The sequence below is a fragment of the Taeniopygia guttata genome, chromosome 1A (assembly GCF_048771995.1).
Source record: "Taeniopygia guttata chromosome 1A, bTaeGut7.mat, whole genome shotgun sequence".
NCBI lineage: Eukaryota > Metazoa > Chordata > Aves > Passeriformes > Estrildidae > Taeniopygia > Taeniopygia guttata.
The window spans coordinates 7,029,014-7,043,634 of NC_133025.1; the positions used below are offsets into that span (position 1 = coordinate 7,029,014).

At 43.1% G+C, this 14,621-nt stretch overlaps 1 protein-coding gene across 11 annotated transcripts in view; it reads right to left on the minus strand.

Annotated features, from left to right (window-relative positions):
- The window catches only part of FRMD4A (FERM domain containing 4A), a 357,158-nt gene that overhangs the window by 255,319 nt on the left and 87,218 nt on the right, over positions 1 to 14,621 (minus strand). The window lies entirely within an intron of this gene.

Consider the following 14,621-nt stretch of genomic DNA (forward strand, 5'->3'; position numbering starts at 1 on the left):
AATGCAGCAGGAAGTAATCAAGTACAAGATCACGTTGCTTGTGTGACTGTTGCCATGACATTCAAAAAGCACTTAGTGTTATCATAGACTATGAATATTCTGTTGGCTGATTGATAGTCTGTGGCTTTTTTTCCTTGTAAGCAAATGCAATGACAATATTAAGCAATTACTGATAATGTCACCCAGCTGCCTTCCTGCTGCCTGGGTGACAGGATTCTGAACTACAGAAAAAAGGAATTTATTAAAGGATGGAGCATCACCCTCTGCTCACTGGCGTTGTGTCTGACCAGGCACAGCACAGCAGAAGGCTTCATTTTCAGCAAATGAAAGGAAAACATCCTCAGTAAACTTTACTAGGGGAAGTACCATGGGGCTTATTTAGCTCTGATTAGATCAATGAGACTCTCTAAACACAGCAATTAAAAATACAATTGGTAGCAATGTAGTCTACTTTAAGCATCTGCACGCCTGAGAAGTTCATACAGGAATAAACTTGTTAAAGTACATTTCCTGATTAGTAAATAATCAATATGCAACTTGGTAGCTTCACATGGAGCAATGATAGGGGCCAAATTTTCCTCAGCTAAGTGTTTCACCAGCCTGCTGCCAAGAGTCACTGCATAGGGCTTAATTTATGGGTTATTTACCAGATTGAGTCCATCTTTTCCCTTAATTATCCAGCAAGAACTATATGTCCCAACATGCAATGTCTGACCATGAGCCAAGCAGAATTTTGGGCTTGGATCAAGGACTAAATGTTGGCTCCTGCTGTTCCTGAGTGTGATGGAGTCACTGGAAACATAATGGGAAGATCTGCAGTGAAGCTTGGTGCGGGATTTGGGATTGCAGCCTTTGGCTAAAAACTTGACCTGGGTCTGATGGCCAGGACTAAAATATCAGCACCTTATGAAACTACTTACAACTCTGAGGACTTGGCAGGTACCTCCACTGTTTCATTCTTGAAACAGGGGGAGTTTTAGCTGCACTTCTGTGCCAAGGTTTTATTACTTTTCCCAGAAAAGAGAAATCCAGGTCACACTTCAGAGATGCAGAGAGGTCATCTCCTCCCATCACTTGTGCTGCTCCCTCCTCACACACATGAGGCTCTCAGGATAAGAAGATCTGGTCCAAAGTGTGCAGTGTCTCAATTGTATGGCTTGCAGGGGAGGTTAAAGGCTGGCTTCTTGCTTGCTGAGAATCATTGCTACAAGTCAAAGCAAATATCTTTACACATGGTAAAGATTCAACCCTAAATTCATAGGGATTATAGTCTCTCTAAACCCTATAAAATGAAACAGAGGTGAATATCCTGCTTATGGGCTTTTAAAGCATTTCATGTCAGGGCTTTTATTTTATTTTACATTAATTTTTATAGGGAGGTTAAAATAAACCTGTAGCAATAATAGCATTTTCCCTTATATTTTACAACACTTTGCCAATAAAAATTGACATTTTGGTATGTGCAGAGAGAAAAATATCAGAGGCTGATAAATTAGAAAAAATGTGAGAGGTTTCACATCAAAAACAGGCAGTAGCTTACCAGCTGGGTAAATCTTCATGACATGTAAAAGATAATTCCAAAAATAGCATTTTGAATCCCAAAGTGCACATGAATCAAGAGCAAAATGATATATTGCAATAATAATAACAACAATAATAATATATATATATTTAAAGGCAGATCTCATCTGAGACATGAGTGCAGGATGTGGATGAAGGGAGATGTAGGACACACAGATTGTGTCCACAGTGGCACACCACCTTCTAAAAAAGTATTGGACAATTTCTGGAAGGCAAAAATGGGAATGATTATGGTATATAAAGCATGACCAGTGAAGAGAGGTTAAGTGGGTGTAGGTTTCTGTGGTCCAGAAAATAAAGAGAAGCCTGAGGGGCTGTGAAACAGATTGTGATGGAAAGGTGTAAAATAGGGCAGGGATTAATTACAAGAGAAGGACAATCTGGTTTACTCTGCAGGAAGAAATGAGGTGGGCTTAGAAAAACCTCTTTAAGGGTAAGACTAGATGAGCACTGAGAGAGGAGCTGGTTACCTGGGAGTAAAATCTCCTCTTTGAAATACTGAGAATAGTTTGTGCATACTCCTACAGTGAACAGTGCATATGTACCTGTTTTCTGTCCAAGCCTGAGAGCCTTCCAAGCCTAATTTTTTAATAAATTTTACTATATACTGAGATAGTTTGGCATATGCTGTTTCCTGAGCAGTTTACAAACAGACAGAGCTTCAGAATATTCTTTTGAAAGGTGTGTAGGTGGGCAGGTATTACAACTTCAGTGTAGAAAACCGAGGGAGAGAAAAACATAGGTTAAGTATTTTCCCTAAGGCCAAGGAAGCAACAAGCATGTCAGACAAGGTTCAACTACAAGCATTTCTACATCCAGCAATCCTCAGAACACCCACCCTTTCCATCTCACAGCATCTACCTTTCAGGGCTCACTTTTCATCTGGCTCTATTTTCATACAGTTGCCTGGCAGCTTCCTTGTCTTCTCCTCCTGAGCACTTTGCTAGTCACCACATCAATAATTGCACATTTTGAGTTTGGAGCTGCCTTATGACAGGTGAATACAGCTCCTAACCAGCCTCCAAACCCTTCTACCAAAGCTCTGCTGAGCTGCCTGAAGCATAGGAGTGCCCCAAGATTTTGTCCCAGTGAGTAAAAGTCTGCCACCAATGACAGCACCAAACTCCCAGTAACAAGAGCTGGGTCAGGCTGGAGGAGAGTTTTCCTTCTTGCCTGGAAGATGGTCAGCACAGGGCAGGAGTGCAGGTAGCAGTGCTCATTGATTGCCCAACCCATTCCCTAAAATAAATCCCCAGGAAAAAGCTCCTTGCCAGCTCAGAATCCCTAGGAAAAAGCTCCTTGCCAGTTGCAGAGGGGAATAAGCAATCTTTGGGATCTGATCAGCTTTCATATGGCATTGGGCTAACGTGAGGACTGGTGTTCTGTGAGTTCTTGACAAAGGAGGCTCCTTGCTCTGAGCACACCACAAACTCCTTTAAAGATGAGAGCTCTGCCTGCCAGAGCAACAAACACAACAATGGTATCACTTCAGATTGACAGTCATTGTTTTTTTTCTTTATTCCCTTCACTGTTTTTCAATTCACTCAGAAGGCATCCACAGCCTTGAGGGACTAGGAACAATCACATTTAGAATAGTAGAGATGTAATTCAATAATTCTCCTTTTTTCCTCACCGAGACTTGCTGATTCACCAAAATATCCTTTCACTTTCTTCTGCCTTTCCACATAAGGTATGTCCTTATATGCCCTAATGGTGTGCCTGATATTAATTAATCTCTCATAATCAGCTGGCTGGAGGACCCTGTTATCACCATAGGTTCTTTTAGAGTCAAGCCAGAAAATCTGGTGTTGGAGGATTGATGCCAAGCCGTGGCTGACTCCTCTGTGGAATTACCTCCTGGATGTGCCACAGCAGCAGCACAGGCTCTCCTGGGCAGCCCCAGCCCCGTGAGCCCCAGCAGTCACAGCTAATTTGTGCATATGCTGCCATTGGATGGGTGCCATGGAAATTCAGAGGATGCCCTGGAGGCATTAACATTCCTCATCTCGCAGTGAGGGCGGTGGGAGAAGGCAGCAGAAGTTTATGGGGTGTTATCCATGGCAGTGTGTTATTTCAACAGCATTTGTACAAATCTGTGAGGACGATTCAGAGCTGGGCAGGGAGCCAACACAAAGAGGTTTCTGAGGCCACAGTGGAAAACTCTGAAAGTCCCTGTTTGCTGGAAGAAGATGGTGATGAGGCAGCATGGGGAACTTGTGGGGCTGGACGGGAAAATGCTGATTTCACTTCTGACCTGGAGACCTGGGGTTAACCACACTCCTTAGGGTGTTTGTAATCCCTACTCCCAGGAAAAGGCCCATCAGATCCCTGTGAAACCCTGACAACAAAAAGGGTAGCAAAGTCCTCACCCCTCCTGAGGAAGAACCAAGGCCCTGAGCAGGAAGGACACCAGTGTTCTTCAGGGCCTTCTATCAGGCCTAAAAGTTCCAAAGCACCAGAGCCAAGATCTTGCCATGATAAAGTCCTTTCCACCAGAAAACTTCTGGGGTGCAGGGCCCCTGTGGGTGAATTTCTCTGGGCTATCACAGAGCCCCTGGTCCTGGGGAATCCATCAGCTGAGAGCTCTGAGCTACTGCTGCAGCCTTGACTTAGGCTGAGAGAAATGGTCATGCTCTGACCAAGACATCTTGGAAGCAAACAAACTGGAAAGGCTTTGACAGGAAAATTTTAAGCCAAATGTCCACCCTGTGCTGCTCTTAGAGACCCAGTCAGTCCCATTACTGTCTGGCAGAAGGATCTTGGCTTCATGGTCCATCCCAAGCTGTGTCCAGACGGTCCATCTCTAGGACTACCTGGGAATGGTAAAAATCTTTGCCTTTGCAAGTCTGGCATGGACAGGGTTGTGTCTATCCTCTTTATCAATGTATCATAGGGAGGAAAGCACTTTGTACCACTCTTCCCTGTCTCACTCATACATTTAAAAAGCCACAAAATATATAGAATAAATTAATTAAAAATACTGCCCTTTCAGCTGCACTGATTTTGGAAGAATTACATTTTCTCCTGCCAATAGTGCATTTATCCCTCAGTGCTAAAATGTGTATACTGAGGCTTCAGCACTGCTGGCTAATTTAGGAGTGCTGCCATCATCATGAAAGGAAGAAAATCGATTCAAATCAAAATCCCACAAGCAAACTATGACCTTATTCAAATTAAAAAAACCCAATCCCAGCCTCTAACAGCTGTGGTAGGATGCCAGAGAAGCTGAGAAGCCATGCAAGATGCACAGCATTTATTACTGTGTAATAATGATTTCCCTTCAGCCCACAGACCCCACAGTATCCTTCATTCAGAATTCCAGAGCATGCCTTTGATCATCATCTGGGCTGGGAAGTAACACACACCAGACCTCACTGGGGGTTGCAGGTTAAGTATTGCACTTAGGTTTTATGGAGCAGAAGAGTAGATAAATTCTGTCAAATTAATGTAAATGCTCAGCAATAATTTTTGCTTCTGAAAGCCTTTAAGTGCTTTTTTAGGGTTTGGAAATATTTCTGTGTTTTTCATTTTGTGAATCTCTCCTTGGTCCTGACATACAGTTTGATTTGGTTTTGGTTTTGTTTGTTTAATTTATCAGTTATTTGCTGGAAATTAGAGTTTTAAACAATTCCTTGTTCTTGGTCCTTATTCTGCACTTTCTGGAGCATCATACAGACAAAGGAGAGGCCACACTCTTGGCTGGATACAAACTGGCACAGTTCCTTCAAGGCACAGCTCCCTCAAGGGTGGTGGTATAAGACAAGTTTGCATCACTGCATTTCATTCCCTTTGGGTTTTGTTTCTTGACACTAATTCTTTTACAACCTACGTAATAGGCAATGTAACTTTACTTCATCTCCCTGTTTGTTCTGTGGGTGATATCTCCCAGGGAAGATTAATGACTTAAGCTGATTTAATGGTGAGCATACTTTCAATAGGAAAAAAAAAAAAAAAAAAAAAAAGAAGAAAAAGAAAAGAAAAAGAAGCCCCTTATCTTTTTCTGCCCAGATTGAAAAATGTTATCTTCTCTTGAGTTTTTGGGGTTTTTTTCCTCCATTGAGATTTGTTGTTTTCCAGTCTTTGATAGCCTCCTAAACTATTTTACCATCTTTCTGTACATCTGTGATGTTCCCATATTAATGTGAGTCATTCTCACCAAAAAGTCTGGGACTGGGCTGAGTGTATGAGAAACTAGAGCTTGTCTCTTTTGCGTTTCAGGAGTTTTGCCAGGAAAGACTTTGACCCTACAGTATGTAGTCCCATTCACCTGCTTGTTGTGCCCCCTTGCCTTTTCTCCTCCCTCTGTACAGGACAAACCCAGCTCACCTGGCTAAAGGGGTTTGTTATGTCTGTGGGAGAGGTTTGGAATATGTGGCTGATGTTTCCCCTTGCACTTGCTGAGACACCAGAACACTGTAACTACCCATTTAAAGGATGTTCAAAAAGTCCTCAAACCCAGACACATGTGACTGGGTCTAAGCTAATTGTGGTCTAAGCCAAAAATAGAAAAAAATACTTAGGACTTGTAAAGAACTGGTTGGAGGTTAAAAAATGACAAAAAATACTTTTTGTTAAATTTTTTCTTCTTAATCTACCTGACAGTCTACTTTAATAATAATATGGTGCTTACTAACTAGAAAATTTTCATTCAACAAGAATGCAAAGATCATTAGTAAATGCACAAGAGTGATTTAAAATAGGGTACCTACTGGCATATGCAGAAACATATTTCTAAAAATGATTGCAACACATCATAAAAGTCACACTCATTTCATAAAGCTTTCTTTACTGCCCTGCCAAATGGGGGAAAGTAATCAGATTCAGCTTTCATGTGGACAAAGACATTTATTCCAGGCAAAGATGGCATACAGAGAGATGCAAAAGGGAGGACACAATTTCCCTCCCCACCCTCAGCACATGGTTTTCCTCAGTGTTTTGTTTTCATTTATGCATTCAAAGCTGCCCAGCATTTCCATACAGTCAGTTCAGCCCTGCTCACACCTACTCCCACAGGTGTCTGTTCTGTCAGCATGGGTTACTCCAAAAAGGTGCAAAGAGAAATGATTAACTGCAGTCAATTTATCTAGAATTCTTAGAGGGAATGAATAACATTAGCTTAAGTGAAAAATAGCCAGGTGACAGCAGTCATGTGCTTGCTGATATTATACACTGCATTGGGTGGATATCAGGGTGAAAAGTTAGAAAAGGCCAGGCATGAGTGGATGTTTCATGATGCAATTTTTAATTGCATGATCAGATGCTCCCTTCACCCTAACCTCTGCACCCATATTTTCCTTCTTCCTTGTGCGGGGTGGAGCTGCCTGAAGGATGAATCAGGGAAGGTGTTTGCTTTCTAAAGGGCTCCTTGGCATTTGTGGCAGGCAGAAGGTGCACAAGGAATGAAGCTGGGGAGTGATGCAGAAGGTGAAGAAATCTTTGGGTGAAAATATTTGGTGATGAGTGACTCATATATCCCAAACTTTTACTAATAATTCTTGACATCTAAGCTTTATTTTTGGGTTTCTGAGAGACACTCTTAGCACATGATTTGAAGAAATCCTGGGCTCGACCAGAACCAAAATGGTGAGGGACACAATGAACACAGAAAGTGCTGTATGATGTTGAGGATACAAAGAAGTCATAAATGGCCCAAAACTGAATGAAATCTTAAATGATTCCTTCATGGCTACATATTTAACTACATCAGTTAAATAGAGACAAACCAGAGTATGATTACAGGTTTTGATGAACTTTGATACTGTTGTAATTAATATTTCAGAAAAATAACACAAGAAAATGAATAACTCTGTTTTCAGGGCAATATTCAGTAAATAAGACCTGGGGTTATTTGGTAGGAAATGAGGAATATGCAAAATAAGGAATAGCTGCTCATTATCTGAATATTGTCCATCTTATGCAGGTGACAAGAAGAAACCCGTGAAAAAAACCATTTGTTGGACTGCATTGTTAGATGGGATAGGGCTGCAGGGATGTCCCTTGCTCCAGTATTTCCCAACTTTTCATCTTGATGGTATTCCCTCTTTAAAAAGTAGGTTTACAGGTGTGCATTTTGCCACCCACATGCAGCTGGGACATGGGGTTTGGTCTGAAGGGGGTTTCCATGCCATGGGCACAAATGCTCCACCTCATCTCTGCCCCTCTACCCCTGCCTCCAGAACTTATCAGTTTAGTCCTGGTTGCCTCTTCTCAAACTCCTTTCTCCAGCCTTAATCCTCTGTCCACATCCTCCCCTCCTCCTGGATATTTATTCCAGCTTGGGCTGTGTTTCCCCTCCACTTGAGGCTTTTTTTCCATGCTGCTGCAGGTGGCAGCCAGGATCCCAGGGATGCAGCTCAGGCTCCCTGTCCCACACCTTGGGAGTCACCAATTAGAGACAAGAACAGATCCTGGCTTAAAGCTCACATGAGCAGGTTCCAGATTAGATATTTCTCAGACATCCCTACCAGGGTCCATCAGTAGCAGCAGAAGTGCCACCCAAATTCCAGTGAGGGTGTGAGCATTGAGGCCCTGGTGCCATGGAGAGGTATCTGATTTTATGAAGACACATTTAATCTCTCATCTCACTTGATCTCTCTCTAAAGTCCACAATACATTAGGGGTGGGATTGTGCCAGCCCTAATGAGGCTAAATATTGCCTTATTTGTGGTGTATAATTCTTTGGCCTGATCATGGAATATTTGCTGATAAGATTAGGCTTTCTGGAAAAGAATATCAGTGGTACTTGGTAATACTCTAACTCCCTCTATCCAAAACAATTTAATCTCTTCTAAATGAAATCCATTTTTCTAAAGAAAAATTACTCCATAGTATTATTCAGAACCTGGCCATGGAGAGATTCAAGTTTAGATGAAGCAGTAATGATTTCACCCAACTTCGTATTTCAACTCCTAAGCTACTAAAATTAATTGAGTGTGTAATTAAGGAAGGGTTTTCTTACCAATATGATCATGCCTATAATTAAAATCTCATACAAATGTGTGTGTGGAGGAATAGGGCAGGGCAGAGAAGAGACCAAAGTGTCTGACAGGTTTACATCAAAGGACCTGAGCTCCTGCAGCTCTGAGCCAGAGGGAGGGGAGGAAGGGAAGACAGGACTGGCTGATAACTGACTTGATATATTGTTTTTGACCTCCTGTCTTCAAAGCCCCAAGTGGTTTGAGTGCTGTCTACCTGGGAGATGTCTTCTACCTTTAATGTTCCTTCAGCACAGCCAAACTTTGCAAGTGTTGGTGCCACCAAGAGCAGAAGTTGATTATATCTGCCTGTTTTCAGAGGGACTGGAATGGGTTTGGCTGCTGCTTTGGGCTGTGCCTCGTCAGTGCTGTGGTCCAGGGGACCCTGTGTCATGTCCTGAGAGTCACCACTTTCCTCTGGTGTTTGCTGCATGGGAGAGCCATGAACAAGATTTTGTAGGGCAAAGAAAAGGGTGGTGAATTTATACTGCTGGTATTTATACTGCATTTACTACTAAATCAGCCTTAAGTAGTTGTTCAGCCTGTTGTGTGGGACCCAAGTCAATGGCTCTCTGCCTCAGGACAGCTGAATTTGGGGAGATTTTCCTGTTCTGGACGTGAGGAGAGGTTGGGTGCTGGGAAGCTGCTACACAGCACTGCCACAACAGCTGAGCTCCTGCACAAAAGGAACAAGGACTTTCCCTAGAAAACCCCCAAAAAATCACCAAAATGGGGACTTGGAGCTTCAAGAGAAAAGGAGATTGTACCCCTTAGTTGGTCTGCCATGTGTTGTGATACCCTGTGACTGAACAAGGGAACAGGAAATAACTTCCTCACAGGATAACCAAGCCAAGGACCAAGGAAAAACAGGTGTGGGTGAATGCTGCATGAAAGAAGCCAGCCTGGAGAGGGAATCTGCTCTCTCATTTGTTTAATATCTGCTGTGGTCAGGGAAACAGGACTTTGCATGTTTATTGACATTGTAGTATGTTGATAAATCACATCATTAAGACACCTGCATCTGTCTTCTGCTCTCCTCTGGACTGGAGCAACCTGAAGGGCCTGGGATTTTTGTCTTGCTGATTGAATTCCAAACAGGATTAGAGTTTTGGTATCACAGATTTGGTGGGGTTTATATTGCAATGTAGATAAAGGAGGCACTCAGGGAAAGCTAAGGTACATTAGGTGTGTGTTCTCAGGAAGAAAGCCCACATGCCCAGCTGCACACATTTTACATTTATTTAAACCCCGTAAAATATTATAAGAAATAGCTGACCGTCACTGAAGTCCATGCTGGGGTGCTCAGAACTATGCTGGTATGCACTGGTTGTGGATCAGACATTTTTTACATGAAATGTGCATCATGCAAGTGTTTTATTTCCTTCCATATAGTCCCAAACATTAAACACATGCACTCCCTACCATCACTGCCTTCAGAATGACCTAATACACCAGGCAGACATGCAGGAGAGCTATTTTCCTCCATAGATAACTACCAGGCTGCATTTTGGGGCAAGCATCATTTTTTGCTTCATAATCATCTCACTAATATCTTTCTCATTTTTTCAGCTTTCCCATATTTGCAGCAGTTAAGACTTTGTGACCTTCCCCAGGGAATACAACCTGTGATTCACAGCTAAAGAGTGGGTGTCTCTGTCTGAATTCTGCTGTTGAAAAGGGTGGCAAATTGCCTCGACAATAGCTGCCATTAAGTAAAATAATGAAATGACTGGGAAAATGAGTGCTCACCAGTGTATTTTCTCTACACTTCCTAAAAATGCCTGTGACCCACATACTGAGCTAGCAAGCGTTATGCTCTTAGTGCCACCATCATCATCTTTCTTCCCTCCAGTCTGTGCCTTGCCATACTTCATTTGAAACGTTATCATTATTATTATGTTGTTGTTGTTATTGATATGATTGTTGATTGTTATTATTAACTTCATTTTGGTACCTCTGTGGTCTTTGCATAGACCCCAGTGTGCTTTTCTGTGAGGTCCCATGGAAGCCAAGGGAAGGTCTTTTGGCACTTTCAGGAAAAGGTTTAGGGAATGTCAGGCCTTCCTGGGCACCTGTGCTACAACCTGGTTTTGCACAGGCTGAGCAAGACACGGACAATTGAGGCCAGGGTGCAGGATAGCTTGAGCTGGGACATGGTGTCTGAGCACTGGGAGGTGAGCAGGGCAGGTGGGAGCAGCTCCTATTTCCATCCCCTGAAAGGATCCAGAGGTATTTGGTACACAGTGTGAGAGCTTTGGTCACCAAGGCCTGCTGTGATCATTCCAGGCTCCAACACAACAGTGTGCCAAGCCTAACTGCACCTCCCAGCGATGTGGTCCTGATGCTGAGCTGGTGATGGCAGACAGGGGATCAAACTCTATGTGAAAGACAAAGCTGTCCCAGCACTGTGATTTTCCTGGCTCATCTCAGGGGCTGTCTGATAGTCATGGGAGAGCTCAGCAAGAGCAGAACCCACTCAGCCTGGTGTGCAGCCAAGGGTGGAGTCTAGGATAGTGTAGCCTGGACTCAGTTGTGCTCCTGAGGACGCTGAGAATGGGCAGCACCCCCCAGGCTTTGGATCCTGACTGAAATACCAGAATCTGAACCGCAATCCTTCCTCCTTAAAAACAGAGGCAAAATGCTCCTATTTCCTCCCAGCCTTCAGTAGGGAGCATTTGGGGACAGGGATTGTGTTCTCATGATCCAGCACTAAGCATACCAGTCCAATACTAAGCGTCCTTGCTGGATTTTGAGCTCCCGGTGCTCTGCAATGCAATTCCCATTAGCAGTGCAGTGCCCAGCTCCTGCCCAGGGTACACAGAGTTTCCCCTCCCTGGACAGTAAAAAACCCACCCCTGGTGTGACTGGGCACGAGTGCAGGGCCCAGTCAGGCATGGAGCTTGCTGCTCTGCTGCAAAGCACAGCCGGGGAGGAAAAATAACCTTTCGGTTTTATGTTCAGTGATATATCGTCTCTAAATCTGAATGGGTTTAGGAAATGTTACAGAATAGAAACTGCTCTGCTTTTCCAGAGGCATAATGTTATGGTACAGTCGTTCCAAAGTCAAACTCTGCTCTGAGTTATGCCCCTACATTCTCTCTCACAGGTATTTATTAAATTATGATTAACAGCAGCCAACATAGGACTTCATTATTTCTTGAATTGCCTTCCTTTTTAACTATCTACAAGCTCAGAGAATATGGCCTCATTAACTTCTGTGTCAAACTGATAATAAGGCAGGGAAGGAGGTGCCCCTTCAGCTGCTCGACAGCCTGAGCAGGGGCCCTGTGGAAGGGCTGCTGAGGGAACACCAGCACTTCCCAGTTCGTGCTACGAGCTTTGTGTGTCTGTGGGTGGCTGCACAGGAACCTGAAATACTGTGTTTGTGTGCTCACTGCCCATGTGAGGTCACTCCATCTGGCAGATCAGAAGCCCCAGAAATAGATGGCTTTGGAAATCTCACTCTGTAAGTGTCATTAGCACCAGTGTGTGTCTGTCATGATGGGATACTCAAAACGAGAGTGAAAACCACAGTTGTGTCAAAACAAGGACTCCATAGGAGCAACGTGAATGCTTTTGGAGGGATGGGGGCAACTTTAGTCTTTTGGTATTCTTAAAAACACCAGGACTGGTTTCACAACATACACAAAGGAATTATTCTGCCTCTTGCCTTCTACAAGAGTGCTGTAAAGTGATTTTAATATTCATAGCTGTCCAGGCAGTGCAGGGTCCTAACCTGAACTTCTGCAGGATAGCTGCAGAGTTTAGTGTTTCAAATAAAGAGAGGTTAAAGTTTTGAATCTGTTCAAATGTTTTGCTCCGTGCAGCTGCAAAAAAACTGCTTATATAAACTTCTTTTCAGTGCCATCCAAGAAGGGTGAAAAACTACAGCAGTCCACAGGTGTAACCCAGGCTCCAGACTTTGCTTTCCCAGGGGTAATTTCCCCTCCTGACTTCCTCCCCAGCAATCTCAAAGGCCAGCTGTCACAGCCTTTGCTATTTAGGATTCTCAGGGTATGGTGTACTTTCCAAAGTTTCCCTTCTTTGAGCCACTGTGAACTTCTCTAAGTAAGTCACAAGGACAACTTAACCATTCTTTTGGAGAGATCCATGGTCAAAAACTAAGTGGCTTTGAAAGCAGAGCCAAGAGGGCTTAACAAACCAACAGTAACACCATGGGAGTTTGCTAATCCCCAAAATCTACAATAAACAGATAAAGTTAATAAGATTCAATAAACGAGAACAGACCCATTAATGCTTAAAGAGCACTATCTAAATACTACACACTTTATTTACTGAGCTCCCTTGCTGAATTTGCTGTACACAGGAACACTCAAAATTCATTATCTTTGGATGCAAACCTTAGTAAATTCGTCAGTAATTAATCTCCATTTACCCTCTGCGTGTGTTTCTGAACAGACGAAAAGTTCATTGAAAAAGTTCTTTCAGCCTCTCTGAAAGAGAGGCAGTGCTTTGATAAACAAAAAAGCACCAAACACAGGCTTCTGAAAGGAAAATACAGCAGTAGCCAGTTCTGCGTGGTTCGAGCCAGGTGCTCATTGCAAATTCAGTAGCATGCACTGGCAAGTGTCAGCAGCAGAGAAACTAAAATTACTGAAATTCTTATGCCAGTGTAATTTGCTGAAGGCGATGCACTGAGGGTTAAGGCAAATTGTGCATGTGTTGAGGATTATAAAATAAATTAAAATTGAGGCTAACAAAAGGACTGCAATATTTATGCATTTCTTCATTCTTTTCACTTTGTGGTACTCAATCAACTTCACAGCCTCTTAAGGTGGCATGGGGACATTGCTATTGTGTACATTCATTTGCTCTGAAAATGAGGGCTCAGACATTCTAGGCTACAGAATTTAACTGGTTCTGGTAATATTTATAAGTACCTCTATTAACCTACTAAATATTTACAACCCACACATTACTTCAAATCAAATGAAATTTAATCATCAACACAAAAAATGCAGTAACTTTGCTGTTCATTGCATTCTACTTATCTGCTTCAATTTTGATATGCCAGTCCATTTCACCATGTATCCCTTCCCTTTCCTTAGAATTCCTTCATGTGTGCACCCTGGTTATACAAAAGCAGAAATGTTTTAACCACCCACAGCTTGCTGCAGTGGAGTCCATTACACGGTGTAATGTGCTTAGTGCTTAATACCCAATTTACCAAATGTTTTAAAGAGTTTCTAAAGTACCCACTGTATGATCACCCAGCACGGACCAGCAACCAAATGGGTTATTACCTTGTGGAATGAGAAACAAGTCCTCTATGAAACAGGTTCTTGGTTGTACATTCCCAGCCCTCTGCTGGCAAGCCCTGCCATGGAGCTGGCTGGAGAAGTGAGGACATTGTGTCCATGTCTCTCTGTCCAGTGTCTCAGCTCCAGCCCCCTGCACAATAAACTGGACTTCTTTAGTCAAGATGTGCCCACCTGTCCTTCTGTCAGTGGAGTGACAACCTCTGTGGACAATAGGGAACAAAAAGCTGACAGCAATCTAATTTTCAAGTGCCACCACAAGATACACCTAAATCCACCTTAGGGATTTACACCTAATTTTAATTCCAGGGACCCTTGGATTTGGCTGTGAGAGGCAGATGTAGGCTGTCCTCACCTGCTGGTGACAGACTGTGAGAAGTGCCTGCAGAGTCAGCTCTTGCTCCTACTTACCCATGGAAACAAAGAAAATTCTTTGGTTTTGGTTTTCTGTCTAGATTTGAGCAGGTCAAATAGAGCTGCTTGAGACTCTAAGGATTAAATGGAGTCTTTATTTGCATTTCACTGTGGCAGAGAGATGTTTTCACACAGGTTCAAGTCTTGGAGCTCCCAGATACTCCAGGCTCTTTCCAGGCAGCTCTGCCAGAAATGACCAAAATCCCACTGTCCTTCTTGTCACTGTACAAACCAAAGGACAAAAAAACTTCTAACTAGCCCCCAACAGTTTCAACCTTAGTGTAAAACAAGTGACAACAGATGGGATCAGACAGACGGGGGAATAGAGGAGGAAAAACGAGGCAGTATCAGGGAGTGTAGCAGGCAGGGGTCT